Here is a 21,526-nt window from a genome sequence, read left to right as displayed (position 1 = left end):
ATTTCTTACTGATTTTTAAGGACCAAAAGAGAGAGAAAAACAAGGGTTGAAAGTAATTAGTGGCAGTAGATCTATATTTAAAAAATATTTTATAGCCGTATCAAAGAGGCAGATATATTGGTACAGCCATATAATTTTACAGTTATATCAAGGAGGTGAACTTGAGGAGTAAATCTGATGTAAAGAGAACAGAGGAACAGGGGCTACTAGATTTAGTAGCTGGCCATTTATGTACAACTGATTACTCTGGCTAATTTCAAGTACTATCAAATTACTCAGAGGATCTAGGGTAGGGTGATTTCTCCTGTTCCCCAAATTATAAGGTATTTATGACTCTCTGGTAGATGACATTGTGGGACTTTAAAGAACAGAATAAAAGGATCAGCCTCATCTGGAAATACCTGAGGTTCATAGCCATTATTATTTGAATTGCTCTAACTATGGTGCTAAAATCATAAAAACATAATACAAAAGACTTCCTTGAATGAGAACTCGTGTAGCTTCCACTAAAAGCAAGCATATACATATATATGGTCTGTAGTGCTTGCTGAGTTATGATTAAGATAGCCAGACAAATGTGGCCACAGAGCTCAAATCCACATTTCAGAAATACCTGTTAACGTACAGGTGTGGCTGTTGTGGAAAACAAACATGCTTGGACCACTGGTCTGTGCAATTTGGGAAATTATAACTATCACCCATTATACTGTGTACCCCAATACAAAAGAGTAAAGTCACTATTGAACCTCTGTCAATGGATCAATATTAACCTTTCTTTCCTCCCCACAGGACAGGCTAAGAAGAAATATAGCGGAATTCAAGCAGAATTCTCCCATATATGTAATATATGGTATTATATGGAGGAAGTCAACATCCTTGGTCTGGTCCACCGATTTTGGTATGAGCCTCAACTGAAATTGTAGCCCCATATGCAAGAATAGCATCACTGTCCAAAGCTCCAGGATTCACTATTAGAAGTACTATGGACTGGATGATTGTGTCCCCTCAAAATTCCTATGTTGAAACCCTAATGACCAATGTGATGGTATAAGCAAGTGGAACCTTTAGGATGTTCTTAGATCATGAACATGGAACCCTCATGAATGGGATCAGTGCCCTTATAAGAAACTCGATAGAGCTCCCTAGTCCCTTCCACCAAATGAGGTTATAGTGAAAAGATAGTGGTCTACGAACCAGGAAGTGGATTCTAACCAGACACCAAATCTTTTATCACCATGATCTTGGACTTCTCAGCCTCTTAACCTTTAAGAAATAATCATTTGTTGTTTATGAGTCATTTCCTTTATGGTATTTTGTTATAACAGCCTGAACGAACTAAGACGGGAGGTTTGGAGATCAGTCCTACCTAAGCTTAGTGGAACTGGCAGCAAGAACCCACATTTCACTTGGGAATTCATGTCCTCTACGGCTTTTGAGGCTCCCTATATTTGGGCTTTTGAGGAAGACAGAATATGGTGTCTTTAGTACCAGGCTTTATACCATATGAACCTTGCTTCCACAATAATGCGGTTGGTTTCACTGTAAGAAAACTATGCTACCCTTCTTATTTGCGCTCGGTGGCAAGGAAAGTCATGGCTGTGCTCCACCATTTACTTGTCTACCTTTCACTCCACTCCCTGGCTCCACCTTCAGTGCTAGATTCAACTTGCATAATCACAGTGAGGAGTCATGGATTCTAATCTGCATTCCCATGAAAATATTAAAATGTATTTTGTTCATTCTTCTGGTTGGTTGCAGAGCACAGCTTGGCTTATTGTGAGCAGTTAGCTGAGAGTCTTTCAAATCCTTTTCTGATTGTGGATCATTTTAGAGATGAAGAAATGAGGGTGTCTTATGCTGTAGTATACTAGCCACCTTTATCTTCCCCTGATGGGAGAAAATGGATTGCAAATTTTCCTGTACCATGGTAAGCCATGCTGTGAAACTTTCTTGGAAGGGTGATTAGAAAACATCTGTAATCATCACAAAAAGGACAGCCAATTTGCATAAGCTAGTTAATCCACCTCTCCTTGTCTCTGGCCAGCAGGATACAAGAAATGAGACCCTTCTGATTTCTTCTGTAGAACCCCATCTTGAATCACAAAAATATACAACTTCATGTGGAATCCAAACGGCTTTTTAATATACTGCCCAGTGTTTCTCTGGAACACACAAAGAAAGGCATTGTTGGGAGAAGTGGGCTTTCACAGCTGTGAGAGGTGAGATCTGTGAGTCTGGAGAGCAGATTACCCACAGTTAAGAAAAATACAATAGTGTATGCATGCTGTTTTTCTTTGTAGTGCCATGCCTCATGGACTGGAAAATGTCCATCAAGTTATTTCAGTAAGAGGTATACTCTTGGTCTCTGGAAAAATATAAAAATTTCCTGAAATCTTTCTCCCATTTGAACTTGACTAGATTTCACAAGAGCTAGTATATCAGGTTCTGAGGAAACTGCAAGGCAGGCATGTCATGAGAGAGACTCTAAGAAATGAAAATCAGAGAGACAATCTAAGTTAAAGGTATATTTGGAGAACCCAGATGATACAGCTCAGGAGACAAAAATGATGATACAAAAAAATAGAAACCAACAGGATTAGACAAAGAGCTGGGAGTTAGACCTTCTATGAAAGTGTAAACAAATTAGAAAAATACTGTGTATAAGCAACGAAGAAAGACCTATGATTCACATGCCAGGTAATGTCCTTTATTACTTGGCAACTGGCTAGTGTGTGATGGATTCAGGACTGCAAACTACCTGGGGCTGTCACAGATAAAGCTAGGGATTGCTTAAATTATTGAAGTAAAATGTTATCACCCTACATGTTGATAAAAGTGAGAAAAGAAATCAAGATAGACTCTAGAAGAGCATGAGCTTCCAATTAAGGGTCAAAGAAGAAGGGTCCACAAAGAAGGTGGGACGTTAGAATGGTGGACCAGTGGAGCCAGTAAGGAGGCGTGTTCTGACAAAAAGGAGGAAATGGTGGAAAAGGTCACATGCTAAAGGGGAAGGGGAGAACTAAAGACACCAGAGGTTGTGGCAATTAGACAGCCATTGGTTCAATGAGAATAGTTTCAGCACATGAATGCAGCTGAAGTCAGAAGTTTGAAGGAGACAGTAAATTCAGGTGTGAAAGTAAAGAGGCAAATGGAGGAAACAGGCTTATTTTTCTGATGGAACTGCTTACCCATATAGGCAAAGAAGGAGATAATGAGGGAGAGGTAAAAGTCTAAATGGGTTTTTACAGACATTTTAAATCCTATTTTAAATAAAATTTTATACTTCTATTTATATGTGAGGTGGGGTGAGTAAGTCAGAGCTTAAAAATTAAACTTGGGGTGCCTGGGTGGCTCAGTCATTAAGCATCTGCCTTCGGCTCAGGTCATGATCCCAGCATCCTGGGATCAAGCCCCGCATCAGGCTCCCTGCTCAGCGGGGAGCCTGCTTCTCCCTCTCCCACTCTCCCTGCTTGTGTTCCCTCTCTTGCTGTCTCTCTCTGTCAAATAAATAAATAAAATCTTAAAAAAATAAAATAAAATCGGGCACCTGGGTGGCTCAGTCGTTAAGCGTCTGCCTTCAGCTCAGGTCATGATCCCAGAGTCCTGGGATCGAGTCCCACATCCAGCTCCCTGCTCAGCGGGAAGCCTGCTTCTCCCTCTCCCACTCCCCCTGCTTGTGTTCCTGTTCTCGCTGTCTCTCTCTGTCATATAAATAAATAAAATCTTTAAAAAAAAAATAAAAAAATAAAATAAAATAAAATAAATAAAAATTAAACTTGTTTCCATGCCTATAAATAAAAACAATAATAAATAAGTTACCTGAAATGAATTAGGAGCCGGGATGAGTTCTGACACCAAACGATTATGCCCTTGACAGAAAGTAACACTAGAGTAAAGGAATCCTTCTCTTTTCCATCACCATAAACTCCTGCCCAGAAATCTGATGGCCCTGTGGCCAGAACCAAAGGAATCAACTGTGTGGCTAGTCCTTTCCAGCCTCAAATAGATGCATTTGAATCTATGCATTTATGTTTAGGAGATAGGAACAGTGAAGGACCACACCCCCTCCCCCACCACACCCCATGTCCACACATACTTTGAAATAGTAGGGGATTCCTGGACAAATAACACTGAAGGTAAAACTGGAGGTGCATAACATGCTGGATTTTTTTTTTTTTTATTCACGTGGCAAAGAGAATATCTGAGCATTCCTAGGAATACCACTTCCAAGATTTATTCTAAACAATCAAGCACATGATAACTACAACAAACTACAAATTAATTATAATTCATTAGGAGAATTAAAAACTGCAAAGAATCAAATACAGATCTCCCATTCTCTTGCTGTTCAGAGTATTATTGTTAATATTTTATTTTTACTTTGAAAATTTTAAACTTGTTTTAATCTGATAGAATTATAGAGAAAATCTATTTTCATTTAAATGTACATAAGCATCTTTCCTGTGTTATAAAACTACGTTAAAATAGTTATAATAGTTTTATAATATTCCATAATATGCTGGCAAATTAATTTATGTAAAATGTCTTAGTGTTAAAATGTAGATAATAAATTAAACTATTATAAGCATTCGGGGCATTGTTAATGGTATTTCAGGACCTTTTCCTTGTATATATTCTCAGAAATAGAATTTCTGAGTCAAATATATAAAAATTTAAATGGATCTTGATACTGCAAAATTTTCCCAAATATAGAACCAGTTTAAATTCCCACTTATTATACAAAAGTCTGCAGGGTGCTTTGCTCTCAATAAAGTGCCTACTGCCCGTTAAATATATATTTTCTTATTAAATATATATATTTTCTCATTAAATATGCATTTTTGAAAAAAGTATTTTACTATTGTTTATATTAAACACTACTTCTTCAAAAGATTTTATTTATTTATTTGAGAGAGAGTGAGCAAGAAATAGAGAGCACAAGCTGGGGGTGAGGCAGAGGGATAGGGAGAAGCAGACTCCCTACTCAGCAGGGAGCCAAATGCCAGGCTTGGTTCTAGAACCCCGGGAGCATGACCTGCACAGAAGACAGATGCTTAACCAACTGAGCTACCCAGGTGCCCCAAGCACTACATTTTTAACTAGAACAAATTCTACTATGTATTTGTTTATCACCTGTGGTTTCTCCTTGATTACAGACATTCTAAAACCTTGCAGTATTATCTATTCATTTTTCTGAGGTTTAAAATGCCCTCCATAATGTCCATTTCATGGGATAGACTAATCCACAATTGACATATATGTGTACTTTTCAGGGAGAGATGCAGTTGAGGGTTTGGGACCTATGCTAAAAAGACATGAAAATGGTAAGAGTTTGAGACTCACGGACTGGGAAAAAAAGAAAGGTCCAAGGGACAGAGAATCCCAATGATACTAAAGAACAGATGTGCTGGGGCGCCTGGGTGGCTCAGTTGGTTAGGCGACTGCCTTCAGCTCAGGTCATGATCCCAGAGTCCCAGGATCGAGTCCCACGTCAGGCTCCCTGCTCAGCAGGGAGTCTGCTTCTCCCTCTGACCCTCCTCCCTCTCATGCTCTCTGTCTCTCATTCTCTCTCTCGCAAATAAATAAAAAATCTTAAAAAAAAAAATTAAAAAAAAAAAAAGAACAGATGTGCTTGTTTGAAAGGAAAGAGGGAGTCAGCAGGGATAATAAGTTGATTTTCATTAAAGGCTGGACAATGAAGTTTATGTTTGTGGTTTAAGCACTCCTGGTTGATGCTGAAGTCCACAGAGCTGTTAAAAGAATCTGGTGCTGAGTGGGATGGAAGTGAAATCAGTGGAAGTGAAGTGAAAAGAATTGTGGGGCTGTTGAACTTGACATGTAATCCACACATTCAAAGTAATGCTAGAAATTGTTGCAAAGTCTCTGAACCTGAAAGCCAAGAAGATCAGTTGAGTAGCTATATCCCGATAGCTTAAGCTTCAAAGCATTTTTTTTCTTACCATGAGAAAACAATTATTTATTGTGACCAGCCCCAATCAGTGGTCACAATAATGCTGGAGATGTCTTCTAGACAGGTAGGATATGGAACATAAGATACTTTTTAAGTCCCAGCCAAAAATTACATAGAAAATCATATAATATGGATTTTTCTAATTCTTTCCTCATAAACCAGCTTTGAGTTAGATATTTTATGTGTGTGTGTGCCAAAAATACTAGATTTGTGATTTCCTATTGTATAACATTATGAGGTACATAATGCCATTCCGTCCTTATCAGTGATGCCAAGTTTGATCATTTCATCTGATGCTGCCTGATAGATATTTCCATTGGAAAGGAAAAAAAAAATTTTCCTTTGGTATTATATTAAAAATATGTGAGGTGATGTTTAAAAGATGTGTAAATGATTTTTTAACATTCATTGATAATCTTTGCTTCAAATTATTATGATAGTCACAAATGCTGATTATCTATTTTCCTGCTACATGTATTAGCTGGTATTCTTCTGTTTAGAAAAAAGACATTTCCTCCTCCCCCATTTTATTTTTAAGCAGAACTATGGACTCATGATAACATGTTATAAAACAGTGTGTTGTAATTGGTTATTCTCATTATTCTTTATGATGCTTATTTGTCACTAATTTGGACCCTGAGGGCCGTTTTCAGGCTGTGTCCTGTGTACTTTGACATGTTCCTAGTAATTTTAGAGCAGGCCCTTCCTCTCTGTAGGGCGTATCCATTTATAGTTATTCTCTTATGTGCAGTCACGTGTGGATCTAACCTCTCTTTTTTTCCACACGATTACTTAGTTGTCACAACACCATTTACTAAAAATTAAATTCATCAATGAGAACTCTTTAAAACCGGAGAGATTAACACTGATTTGTGAAGCCATATTTATAGATGTAATGCAGTTTCTTAAATGAACTTTTATGTTTTTCTCTAAGAGATCAGTCTCTTTGGGCTTGACTTATAATTAGTCAACTTCATTCTGTAAACAGTCTTTATATGTAAAGGGAGCAAAGACTTTGAAGATTTTGAAGATTTCATATATAACAATAAACTTCTCTTTCTCCCTCCCTCCCTCCCAGTCTCTCTCTCTCCCCCTTCCTCCCTCCCTCCCTCTCTGTCCCTCTCTCTCTCTTTCCCTTCCATGCCTTCCTGTTTCTTTCTGTCTCTCTCTCAACCTCATTTTGGATTTGATCTTAATCTCTTAAAACAAATGATTACAAATACTGATACAAAAATAAAAATGAGAAGATACCTGTTTTTAGTCTTATATATACCTATTTAGCTTAAGAATTCTGAAAAATAGTAAAAAAACTATCACCCACTTTAAAAAATTATCTCACTTGCCTTAATTTCATGCACTATGGTTTTGTGTTTGTCCTATATAATCTCAAACCTGTTTAAAATGTTCTTCTATTTTAATATTATCAAAATTATTCATTTTATGCTCACTAATTTAACTAACATGATGGGCTAAGGGGTCATTTTCTGAATTACAATTCCTATGTAGAAAACGATAAAGAAATAGAGTAGAATTACACCTTTTTACTTTATTCATTAGGCTTCAAACTACGGGCATACCTAGGAGATATTGCAGGTTCAGTTACAGACTACCACAATGAAGTGAGTCAAATGCATTTTTTGGTTTCCCAGTGCATATAAAGTTATGTTTACACTATTAAGTCTACTAAGTGTACAATAGCATTATGTCTAAAAAGCAATGTACATACCTTAACTAAAAATACTTTATTGTTGGGTGCTTAGTCAGTTAAGTGTCTGCAGTCAGCTTAGTCAGTTAAGTGTCTGCCTTCGGCTCAGGTCATGGTCTCGGGGTCCTGGGATGGAGCCCAGCATCAGGCTTCCTGCTCAGTGGGGAGTCTGCTTCTCCCTCTGCTTCTCCCCCCGCCCCAGGCTCCTGCTCTCTGTCTCTCTCGCAAAAATAAATAAAATCTTTAAAAAAATACTTCATTGTTAAAAAATGCTAAATATCATCTGAGCTTTCAGTTAGTCATAATCTCTGATCACAGATAACCGTAACAAATATAACAATAATGAAAAAGTTTGAAATATTGTGGGAATTACCCAAATGTAAGTAAGAAAAAAGACTCCTGTAATTAAACAATAATAACTGACAGATAAGATGGGCTCCCTCATGTCGAGGGAGAAAAAGTAAAATTTTAATCAGGCCTAATGACCGTGAAGAACAAAATCAGTCAGCACAGCTGAAAGTGACAAGCTTGCACAAAATTCAGCAAAATTTGCAAGAAGACCCTGCATTACATCCTGTCTAGTTCTCGAAGGGCTGCCACATCTTACAACTGCTACCAGAAATGGTGGACTGTATCTTCCTTGCCACTCTGCACCTGCAACTCGAGGTTTGGGACTTGAATCTGACCAATATCTGCAAAGGGCAGAGACCTGAGGTTTTTGCCTATTTAACCCCAATCCTAATCCTCCCCCCCCCGGCCCCTTCCTTGAGGGTATACTTTCTGTGTATAGTCAGTCTGCCTCTCCCAGGTTTGCAGACTGAATGGCAAGAAAGCTTTTCCTTGCCTCTCACCAAACTCTCCATTCCAGAATGTTTTTTTGTGAACATGACACAGAGACATGAAGTGAACAAATGCGGTTGGAGAAATGGTGCTGACAGAATTGCTCAGCTCAGGGTTACCAAAAACCTTCCATCTGTAAAACCGCAGTTACTTGTGAAGCACAATAAAGCAAAGCACAATACAATGACGCATGCCTGCAGTCACTAACGTGGTGTTACAGAGCAAATCAAAACAGTTCTGACTCTAATTATAATGTGTCCTTTGTAAACAAAGATCATAACACTGACACAATGCCTATTTAGTAGTTCACTCTCTGGTTTCCCAGCACGGCGATGGATTTTCATAGATTCATTCATTTCCTTAACCTGTCTCCCTGGTAATCAGTGTTGCTCAAGAAAAAATTATTTTCTTGAGAGCAAGATATCTAACTTGATTCAGTCTGTGTCCCAACTAGCTGCACAGCATATACACTGATATACTGTTGGCTCTAAAAATAATTGTAGAAATTTAAAAAATTATAATGAACTTATTAAAATTTGAAAGACTGTGGAATATTAACTATAGTGCAATTATGGTAATTCACTACATAACCTGCATTTTAAAATCTACAAGAGAATTAGCTAGGAAATACTATGACTGTGCCAAGTTATAAAATGTTGATTTTAGGCTACTATTCTTACATTCATGCTTGGATACCCTATAATTAATGGTCCTTCTTATTAAATTACAGGAAAAAATTAATTGCCCAACAGATTAAACAAATAAAAGTTTTAAAGTCTTACATGAAAACTTAAGAAAAATTGGACAGTACTTTACATTTGTCAGTAGAAACCTCATTTAGTTTCTGTACTGATTCCGCATTTCAATATATTTTTTAAATTAATGTGGATGAACTGATAATCCTAAACTGTGGTCCTAAAGATTATTTTGATAACTACCTATATTTCACTCGGAGGGACACCTCAACACTGTAAAAATTTCAGTGCTTTTCCTGTACAAACTACAGTGCTTCAGCCCCTTAACCCACAAACTCCAGCCTCAGGACCCACACTGATAATTTGCTGGAGAGAAGAATGAATCTAAAGACCCCTTAGTCAGGTAATCTGCCCATCTCTAATACAGTGAAAAAAAATATGATGGTCATGGATGCTCAACTTCTGAGCCTCCCAAGTTTTCAGCTTCTTTCTGGATTCTTTTATTTTCTATTGGCTCAACTATGTCATGTTGCCATCCGGCTCATCAGAAAACAAGGGAAACTCTTTACAATTAGAGAAATTAACATTGCACAGGAAAATCTGAGATGCTTGATCCTGAAAGGCTGTGATGCTTTCAGACAACTGTCAGAACAACTAGTACCATGGATGTTTTCTAATCTAAAGAGAACATCAGGATAGATGCGTAGAATATAGAGGACACTTTCAGGCAACCAACTTGAACAATGGAAACTTGATCAAGAAAAAAGGGCCACAGGGACAACCTAGCTGAATGCAAACAGGCTCATGAAGCGACCCATATAAATAACCACAGGCCCTAACTGACCCATTATAACCAGGCACAGTTCCTGAGATTACCACAAAAGGGAAAATTCCACATGTTCCCATACTACCTCACTCCGCCTCCTCACAGTCTCTCCTTTGCTGTCCTGCACCCCCTCCCCCACTCCCTTCTGATACATTCAAAACACTTCTATCTCCTTCCTTCTGCTTTGGGTGAATCCTTTCACCACCAATGCCGCAAGCTCCCACCCAACCAGGATGCCCCACATTTGGTGTTCCCTATCTGATCAGAGCACCCCATACAGAAGGTAATAAAGGGTGAAGAGAACACCAACTTATTTATTTATTTTAAAGATTTTATTTATTTATTAGAGAGAGAGAGAGAAACACAAGCAGGGGCAGCAGTAGGCAGAGGGGGAAGCAGGCTCCCCGCTGAGCAGGGAGCCTGAAGCAGGACTCCATCCCAGGACCCTGGGATCATGACCTGAGCTGAAGGCAGATGCTTAACTGACTGAACCACCCAGTTGTCCCGAGAACACCAATTTAGTCAGCCATGTCATCAGTCTCACCCCTTGATGTCAAGGCAATATCAACCACAGTTGGGGGTTAATACCATCTTCCTTGGCAATCTTGAGAACAGAAACTGATAGCTGGTCTTATTTGACAGCTAATCCTAGAACTATATGAGCATCTTTTTAAAAGGACTCTATAATGTCTTTTTATTCCCTTGCTGTATTTGCTTTCATGTTTTGATAATAAAATGATCCTTTCTTAATTTTTAACCTATTTGGATATCTATGGTAGAAAGCTTATAATTCATCCAAACAGAGCACCTCATTATTTACTTAAATAACATTAATGTGTCAATATGGTTTCTTCCTTCCTTTCCTTCCTTCCTCCTTCCTCTCTTTCAATCACTCTTTTTTTTTTGGTTCTAAGAAATAGCAGCAGTCTCTAATGAAGGACCTTTGATCCATCAAGCTATAAATATTAAAAGGGAGTACATTCATTAACAACACATAATGCTTACTGTAATATTTATTTATTTATTTTTTAACACACAGTGTTATATTAGTTTCAGGTGTAAATTATAGTGATTCAACACTTCCATACATCACCCAGTGCTCATCACAATAAGTAGACTCTTTAATCCCCATCACCTACTTAACAACCCCCCATCCACCTCCCCTTTGGTAATAATCTGTTCTCTGTAGTTAAGACACTGGTTCTTGGTTTGTCTCTTCTTTTTTTCTGTTTGCTTGTTAGTTTTGTTTCTTAAATTCCACATATGAGTGAAATCATATGGTATTTGTCTTTCTCTGATTTATTTGCTTAGCATTATACCCTTTAGATCCACCCATGTTGCAAATTACAAGATTTCATTCTTTTTTATGGCTGAGTAATATTCCAGTGTGGGTGTTTCTGTGTGTGTGTGTGTGTGTGTGTGTGTGTACCACCTTTTCTTTATCTTCTTTAATCATTCAGCTATGAATGGACACTTGGGTGGCTTCCATATCTTGGCTACTGTAAATAGGCTGCAATAAACATAGGTGGTACATATATTTTTTCAAAATAGCATTTTCATATTCTCTGGGTAAATACCAAGTACTGGAATTACTGGATCATATAGTAAACTTATAAGAAGTTTATTTTACTTGTAGGAAATGGAAAAATAGAAAGGAAAATAATATTTAGCCTATGGAATCTTTAAATCAGGATTTGTGCTAGGTAATTTACACAAATTATATATCATATAGTCCACTTAGAAAAAACTAACTAAAATGAAGATGTTATTAAATGCAAAGATTTAGTATCCTGATCTAATTACTGAAGATCTCAAGACCTTATATTGAGTAAATTTGTGATAAAGGGAAAAAATCTTTAGATTAAAATAACAAATTGAATAGAACCTTAACTAGATAAAGTGCTTTCAAACATTACAAGATGATTTTAACTCAGAAGAGTGCATAAGTTTGGGAGAATATTTCTCTAGGCTTCCCTATTGTCTCTTCAATTCCTGCTTAGAATTGAGTGATGGGCAGTCATCTGTTTCTTAATTCTTTGTAGGCTTCTCAATTTGAGAGAGATTTAGTTTTAAGTGAGTTTCACCAAAAAAGCACAAACTCACTCAGAGAAACTGCTTTATCAAAATTGCTTTTAAACTCTTCTTTATCATAAGAAGAGGAACTCTTCTTTATCATAAGAATTCTTACTTATGAGAACTGATAAATTAGCAATGTTGGAAAGGAGGAGGTAGTCTTACATTCATGCATCCTTTTAAGGCATTTCTTGCATTAAGTGCTATTCTCTTTTGATGACTCCAAATGAAGAGACTAATGACTCTGTCAGGTGAAAGAGTCAAGGCTGCTCATGAATTCCAGGGAGGATAAGACAGGTTCTGAGGTTTTGCAGCAGCTGTTATAAACACAAAATTAACCTCAGTACTAGAATCTAGTCTGCTCTTCAAGTTTCCTCTGCTTAGTCTTGTGAGTCCAAGTTTATTAGAAACAGAAACCAAATTTCACAAGTATGCTATCAGCTGCAAAATTGTGACTATTTTTGTGTTTTGAGCAACCATAGAGATTTATAAATAACTGCATGGTTGCTTTTTTAGATATTTTGGTTATTGTGGAATAATGAACATACCATTTGAACATTTTTTAAACTGACAATTGTTGATATTTCTTTTGTCATACATTTCTAATGTTTTACTAGTTCTTTCTGTTCTCTTATGATTAACATACATTTTTAATAACTCTATCAATATTATTTACCATAGCCTTTATTAAAGTTTTTAATGGTTTATTGCTTATACATAATAAGAGACAAAGTATGACCACAGAAGAAAATTCAAGGTAAAGTAAAATGATAAAAATTTTGGTCAGGCTTCTAAAGAGAGTGGCTTTACTTTACTGGAAAATTCAAACAATTGTTGAACGTACCTATTCTCATAGGTATATTAGATTTATTAATCAGAGCTTAAGTTTATTGGAAGAATTAGAATAAAAAATCAATTATTACTGTATATCAAGACAGCTAATAATCCTGTTAATATGCATAATAAAACAGGAAATTAAATCATATAAAATTAAACTAAATTTCAAAGATAAACATCTATATGAAGCTTATGGATGTATATATTGATGAAAGTTAATATTTATCTCTTGGAAGGATTTCTAATACAGTTTTTTACTTTTTACCACTTTGGCTTATTTGTATTTTAATATTTTTTAAAAGACTTATTTATTTATTTTAGACAGAGAGAGAGAAAGAGAGAGCGAGAGAGAGCACATGTGTGAGCAGGGAGGAGGGCAGAGGGAGAGCAATGAATTTATTTTTACAATAGTTGATATTCTTTTTTTTTTTAAAGATTTTATTTATTTATTTGACAGAGAGAGAGATAGCAAGAGCAGGAACACAAGCAGGGGGAGTGGGAGAGGGAGAAGCAGGCTTCCTGCCGAGCAGGGAGCCCGATGTGGGACTTGATCCCAGGACCCTGGGATCATGACCTGAGCTGAAGGCAGATGCTTAATGACTGAGCCACCCAGGCTCCCAATAGTTAATATTCTTAAAAAATTATTAAAGAAGACAATTTAGATGATACAAACTTTATTTAACATTTCATGAGTTGGACAGTCTCCTTTTGAAGAACTGCAAAATGGGGCCAAGGCAAGAAGCTTTCATGGGATAAAGACCAAAGAACAAGAAAGTGAAAAATAGAAAATACGTAATTGGCAGAGGCTACAAAGTCAACCTTGTTTGGGGTGAAAAGGTCCAGAGCTGGCTTGGCATTTGGGGATGGGTTAACTGAGAATACAGAGTTTCTAGTCAAATGGAACATTTAAAGGAACATGAAATTATCTAAATTTCAGTTTGCTGATGGGGCACCCTGGGCAGGAGTATCTCCAGCTTGGGCCTAGAAGTTTATTTTAACAGTTCCCCCTTTTGATTATCCTCATGATCATTTAAGAGATTTGGTCCAAAATATCAGTCTTAGCGTGACTACCAGCCTCTTTAGGTCTCAGCGCAGTTTTCACAAGAGGTGATTTCAGGCTTTTATTCTTAGAGCTGGTTATGTTTTTCTGTTCTCTTCTCATTACAGTGGGAGACAGACCATCTGTCACTGGCCAATGGCTGCCCACATGCATAAAAAACTTTTGAGAGAACATAGCGTATTTGGAAAACAGTAATAATTATTAGAAACAAAACAATGCCTGTGGTTTGGAGAGCACTTGTGAGCCAGGGTCCCCATGACCCAAACAAACTAGAATCAAATAAGTCAAGAAATGATCCCAAAGAGGGCAATACCTTATTAAGCCAATTGGCCTGTTTATGTATTTCATGTCATTGTGTCTCCACTTCCCCAGAAATACCCTGAGAGTTTGTTCCAGAGAAACTGAGGTACTGGAAATAAGGGAGAAGTTCGTGATGGGAAGAAAGAACCATAGGATCACCAGCATCATAACAAATCCAACAGTTTGTTGGAGATTAGATTATACTCTTTTGCAGTGGCCTGAGATATAAGAATAATAGCATTATCTTTTCAGGCAAGTGCAAGGAAAAATGTGGACAAAAGATCACAAAGACCTTTACAGTGTAAGCATTAGGAAAAGGATGGTCAGAGAGAGGAGAAATGAAATGTTCTTGATGTGATGTTTTAGGAGAAAGCAGTCTACCCTGATTTCAATATTTCTTTTCCTGGTAAATTTAATTTTGAGGTCTCTGGCATTTACACAGGACCAGATGTCAGGTGGAACCTTCTTCAGTTGTGCAATATGCAAATTCCCATGGCTAAAGATCTGATGAGAGTTTGTTATAATGGAAATAACAAGGAAATTTGGTTATTTCTGCAATATACAACTTTTTAAGGTGATAACTGGGATTATGACTGAAAACATTGTATTAGAACATATTGGATTTTTAGGAATTTTATACAGTTTCTAGAACACTGTTATTAATAACATACACCCATACAAATATAAACAAAGAAGTTTAAAGACTACTTCTTATTTGACAACACTTTCTATGTAATTTAACCTGTCAAATATTTCTCTTTTTATAAGGATAGGGAACAAATCTTTTGAGATGTTCCAGGGACTCTGGAAAAATCCCAAAGTGAGTTAAGGTCAAAAAAGCTTCATTTAGAATTTGATTTTTGAGAAGTTTGTCTAAAAATATACACTTAAAATCAATTAGAGATTTCAAAGACAAATACAGAAAGTTACATAGTTATAAGAAACCTTAAATAAATAGTTATAAGAAATCTTTAAGAAATCTTAAAATTGAGAAGACGGAGTTTTCTTAAGTAGTCAAAGACCTGATTAGAAAATGTGAAGAACAGTAAATTATTTTGGTAAAACACAAACCTTCTGCTTTCCAGGAAGATTATTTAAACAGTAAAGAAAAGCATTTGTTTACAATTCCTTATTAACAGAAGGCCAATAATCTAAGAAAACTTTGTCTTTTAAACAGAGAAAAAAAATACTAATTTTGAACCAGTGTACTTTTGATATTAAAGCACATTCAAAAAGATACTTAAATAAATCCATTCCAACATTCCAAGTCAGCTTGACCACACAAAAAATCCTTTCCCAAGATTCATTTTCCACAATTTCTATAACTGTTTATATCCATTTTGGTTGTGTCCTATTTTTTTTTCCTCTCTTTCTCTTTCTGGAATAATCAGTTGTTTTACTTTTGGACAAAATTATTCTTTTTCCCTTAATAAAAACACAACGCTATACTTCAGACCTTCTCTTACCAAAAACACATCCTACTTTCCTTGCATAGAGATCTTTCCCTTATTATTTCTAATAGTTTAAATTATATATGTTATTTAGAATTCTTAACCCTTAGATTCTTTAATTACTAGTGAAAACTAAGAAGTAATTTGTAGACTGTTATACTAGCATTGGCAAATTTATAAATATGTTTCATAATTTATAGAACTACATTCTTCCTCATAGTAAATTTTTCAATGTGGCACAAAACATCTTTACTTACAGACCCAAATATCTTTAGTTCCTCTGTAAAAAAAGAGGATAAACCTATGTTCTGTAATTAATATTTCAGTATTTTATTTGGAAATGATCAAGACATTCAATGAAAATTCATCATTTAATTTATTTCAGTATAACTTTAAGGTTACAAGTTGCCAAAAAGAATTTGGAAACTACTTTTAATCAGACATACCATGAATCATAATTATTGTTGAAAAATCCATTTATAAGCTTTTATTTACATCTATTTAATTTACTTATTAATGATTATGTTTAGATAATTCATGAAATTTTCATGAGACATTAAACAGCTAACCAACATCTTAAATTATCTTTCTTGCTGTCAAATTCTGTAACAAATATAACACGAGCTTCTTTGACTTTTAGTAAACCTCGGTAGAATAAAAGTGTTATATTCAAAGCTGATGTCTCTAAAGACATGCCTGGTTTTGTTTTGTTTTAAGATTTTATTTATTTATTTGACAGGGAGAGGGATAAGCAGGCTTCCCGCGGAGCAGGGAGCCCGATGCAGGGCTCAATCCCAGGACCCTGGGATCATGACCTGAGCCAAAGGCAGACATTTAATGACTGGGCCACCCAGGCATCCCTAAAATCCCATTTTAATTAAACCAACAAACAGATCTTATAAATTCCTGTTTTTAAAAATGTTAGCCATTAGTCAGGATGATAATGCAAAACTCACTGGTTTATAAAAAAAAAAGCCAGTTAGATCTAAATTGTGTTTTTGGCAGATAGAATACATTAAGGTTACCTGCTTAAACTTTTTATTACTATTTATGGAAAAGAATTTTAAGATTTTTTTTCATTCATCTAGTTTCCAAATAGCCTTTTCCTTTTTTTTCCCTTCTGATAAGAATTACCTCCCTGAAGTCTGCATTTCAAAGAGATGACCCTCAGTTCCTAGAGAAACCAGGAAGAACATTTACATCTCAAAGGCATAGAGAAAGAATGCAAAGTTCCTGGAGAAGGAATTTTGTTTCCTAAATACAGATTTTTACAGTACCTACAAGTCTTGTGAGATGAATAGGGGAGTTTTTGGGATTGGTAAAACGAAAGGTGAGCTCTTCTGGATCTTGTGAAGACTCAATTTGCAAGACAAGTTGTACAGTTTGTCCTCAGTTTGTAGGACAGTTGTTTTACTTAATTCCTTAAAGAACTGGGTTGCAACCTGAATGATATCAAGGAGCTAATCCACCACCCATACAACTACATTATCTTAAATTTCTTTTTTATATCAGGGATAAAATCTTCAGCTAAGATAGAAATCAAAAGATTCCAATATAATAGATTTAGAGCTGTTTGTCTTTGGAATGTTTTTCTTTCCCTCTGGGTACACAGTTTCATTTAGCTTGGGAGAGAAGGCCTTAGAAAAAAGTTCCTATCAGACTTTGAATATCAGTTTCCAATTTGGTCAACTTATAACCACAGGCTTACATAAAAAATCCTTTCAAATATCTTGTCAGTTTTCAGCTGGGACAAATAGTAAATATTCCTGGCAGTATTGAACAACCTATGGATCCAAGAAGCATCCCCAAAGAGGGTGTAAAAAATATTACCTTCCCAAGATCCAGAGCCACTCCCAAAGACAGCCCAAAGTCAAAAAGACTTAAGACAATTCCCTGAAAGCTGGCAATAGTTAGTAGGACCCTAGCTGCAAATATAGTGCACTCCACATTTCTGTCCAGCCATAGCTAACCAAAAATGGGGTGCAACCCACATTTCTCTCTGGCCATATTTTTGAGCCCCCAGCCTGATGGTTGAGCTCTCTGTGAATAAGGGACAGGCGGGGCTAGGTGGGGAGAGATAAATAGGGGGCTATGTGATCAGGCTCACAGAAATCCCCAGAATGTGGAGGGGTAAAGAAACCAGAGATAAAGGAACACTCCAGACCACCCTGTCCTAGGTTTCCAAAGGGGAAGTCTTATTTATGACAGTCTCCTGTGGTCAACAGAGAAAATAACCAGACCCTAAAAAGAAGTAAACCATTAAAGATGTTATCAATAGCCCTTAATCAATGGTGCTACCAGTAGAGAAGTCAAAAAGATTGAAGTTCCCTGGTTAGCTTTCTACAAAAGGCCAACCCTAAAAGGCCAACCCTAAAAGCCCTCAGTGACAATCCTGCCAGGACCCCTCTCACTCCCAAGAGCTTTTTCTGTATCCTTGCTTAATAAAACTATCACTTTACTTCTTTTTGTCCGTGAGATTCATTCTTTGATTCTGTGAGACAAGAACCTAGCTCTCCCACTTCTGTATATGCAAGAACCTACAACCTACATGTCCCAGGCAGGCAGAAAACCAAGCCAAGTTCTTAGGACACAAAACAAGACAAACAAGAAGGCAATAGCTATCCATGGGAGAGAGAAGGACTGGTAACCAATAAGGGGCAATGTGAAATTCTACCTTCCTTCCTTGACTGGGCAATACAGACATCAAGGAGAACTGACTCTGGTAAGAATTCTCACTCTACTGGCTTCTGTCAATTTTCCCAACATCTCACCTACAGGCTGTGGAACAATTAGGTTTAAAGTAGACAGTGTAGCCCAAGTATCTATTAGAATTTGCAAGGTTTTTCATTAATTTTAATATTAGTTTCCCCTTGATTGTTTGAGGGAATAACTGATAGCAGTTTACCAGAGCATCCCTCAGAGTCCCAACAACCCTGGGAGGGGACTATCGGGGCCCTCCTTCAAGGGTAGATAAGGGGGTGTTGGAGTAGGTATAGAAGACTTTGACTTTTGTTTATGGTTTTGTAGTCTTTTCAGAGTGGAAAGACATTTCAGACAGAGAATTAGTAGACTGAATACTCAGATAAGGAGGACAGAGGGGAGTAGTAGAAGTCATATCTGTCTTAGTCTTTTTAGGTATACTTCCTGTGTCTTTCATTTTTCATTAGCCTTTTGCAATGAATCTTTTGATGAACTATTTTAGAATTTTCAAGCCCTTTAGAGGATTCTGCATGCCAATTAAGATGGGTATCCCATTTGGTTTGTTTGATTTGGGAATCCTTGCTCTTAAATGAATATTCTTACCTAACTGGAAAATTCCCCATGATGAACATAGTAATTCTAGATTGTCTTAGTAAGAGTTTGCCATTTTTGTAAATATCTAGAGTTTCCAGGACCACAGTTCTTAGACATAAAATAAGCATATGTGCTGGAAGGTAGTGAATAGGGAAAGGATGGGACTTTAGGTAGGGAAAGAACAGGGTCCCCAACTAGGTTCCAAGGATATTTCAGGTATGCAGACGCTGAGACAGAACAAAGATCAGGAAAATTTAGAGCACCCTATCCCAATTACTAGGCTTAAAATGCTTTTCTAATAATTACACTGTAACCACAGAAAATAAACATAACCACAAAAACAAATCAGGCCTCAAGGGAAAACTTCACTATAAAGATTAAGCAGAGCTAGCAATACATATCTGTAGATAACAGATGTCACAAAACAAAAACTCACACAATGTATAAGAATCACGTCTAGTTCCAGCCCACTGACTTAACCACCAGCAAGTTTCCTGGTAACGTCCTAATAAAAGGACAGAGATGAAAAGCCCTCATTGGCAACCGCGTCAGGACCTCTCTCACTTCTGAGAACTTTTTCTGTATCCTTGCTTAATAAAATTTGATTGCTTTGCTTACTCTCCTTTGTCCACAAGATTCATTCTTCGACTCCGTGAAACAAGAACCTCACTCTCCTGCTTCAGTAGTGGGTTCAATTCTTTGAAACTTGAGGATTTCATTTCTTTAGCTAAGGCTTAGAACTTTCAATGCCAAATTAATACCTAAGCAGGATGTGCTACTAGGTTGAGGATTTTATGGTGTTTTACAGTGTACCGTGTTGCATGGAAATTTTCTTGAGGTTGGTGGGTGATCTACTGTCAACGTAACCCATTTCGTGACCAACTTATCGTATCACAAGAGTCTCAGAGTTAGGTGGAGAACGCACTAATAGCTTTTAAGTGCTCAACCCAAGCTCACCAATTTTGTGTCTTTGGTTTCCAAGATTCCCATTAGTAATAGATCTATTATTTCTTTCAGGAGAAGGTTCCTTTATTCCTTTATAGTGGTGGAAGCCCTAATGGCTTTTAATAGTCTGACCCTCCGCCTTCTGATATTTTGATTTTGATCATCAAAACAGCCTGAATTTCTTGTCTTAATTTATTTACCCAAGTCTCCCAGCAGCTGATGCTGTGGACTTACCTCAAGGCTTTGTGAGTCTGACAGTATTGCCACTGCAGATTCTTAATATAATTATCCTGGAACCTTTCTGGGAGACTTTAACAAATCCAAAAACATTTCCTAGACCGCAGGTTATGTATAAATGTGTTTTTTTTTTTTAATAAAATTTGTTTGGATCAGAGAGCTACAAGCAAAGGAGCAGAGCTCAAATCTCAGAGTGACTTACCCACAGCTCTCGGTAATACGAGAGGAATGGTGAGCTTAAAGGGTTGAGCAGGTGCTTTGCCTGTGGGTCTGGTTGTCCAGTAGGCTGTTGGCAGTCAGCTTCAGATCCTATTCTACATTGCCAAAAACTGTTAAAAAATGATTAAAGAAGACAGTTTAGGTGATAGAAAAGAAACTTCATGTAACACTTTATGAACAGTTTCCTTTCAAAGAACTGCAAAATGGGGTGGGAAGCAAGAAGTTTTTATTGGATAAAGAATAAAGAACAAGGAAGAGAAAATAGAAAATATCTATTATTTGGGGTGAGAAGGCCCAAAGTTGGCTTGACATTTGGGGATTGGCTGACTAATGTATTTCTGGTCAATCAGAACATTTCTAGAAACACAAAAGTTACCTAAGTTTCAGTTACCTGACATGGAATACCACGCAGAAGAGGCTCCATCGTGGGCCTAAAAATTTATTTCAACAATATTAAGTAGTTCTTTTAAATCATATATAATAGGATTTAAGTCTCTCAGGAAAATTTCTGAGAGGAGTCATATTGTGTAATGTAGTGGGAACATTGTCAGGTATTGGGGTTATCGATTACATACTTTTCACTCTTGAAAGGACATCTAGTTAATATGAGTAAGAGGTTCAAAAATGAAAATTTTATTAAACTAGGGAACAAAATATCATAACACTGGCCAAAAGAAAGCATCACTTCAGAGTGAAAAAAAAAAAAAAAAAACGAAACAAAACAAACCAGGAATGTTGGTTGTATTGTAAATATTTTTTTAATTTTCTGTATATTATAGTATTTTGACATTGTAAAAAGCCCTTTCTGGGTTGGAAGAGACTGCCTCTTCTTGAGCTAGGCAATCCTTAGAGAGATGGCAGAAGGCTCAGCTTGGTGTATATCAAAGATACGCAAACTAACCAATTCATAGACATTTCTCCTGGCTTATGTACCCCAAGGAGGCAATAAATCCTCTGCCTTAATGATGCTCAGACAAGGTGCCAGGCAATTGAGAACCACTCCTACAGCCGAAACCTACCAAAATTATTTAAACTAGCCAATCCTAAACTGTTCACACTACCCTGATTGCCTT

Source organism: Leptonychotes weddellii, chromosome 2, assembly GCF_054177405.1.
Source record: "Leptonychotes weddellii isolate Sample4059 chromosome 2, ASM5417740v2, whole genome shotgun sequence".
Taxonomy (NCBI): domain Eukaryota; kingdom Metazoa; phylum Chordata; class Mammalia; order Carnivora; family Phocidae; genus Leptonychotes; species Leptonychotes weddellii.
This window is presented reverse-complemented; position numbering follows the sequence as displayed.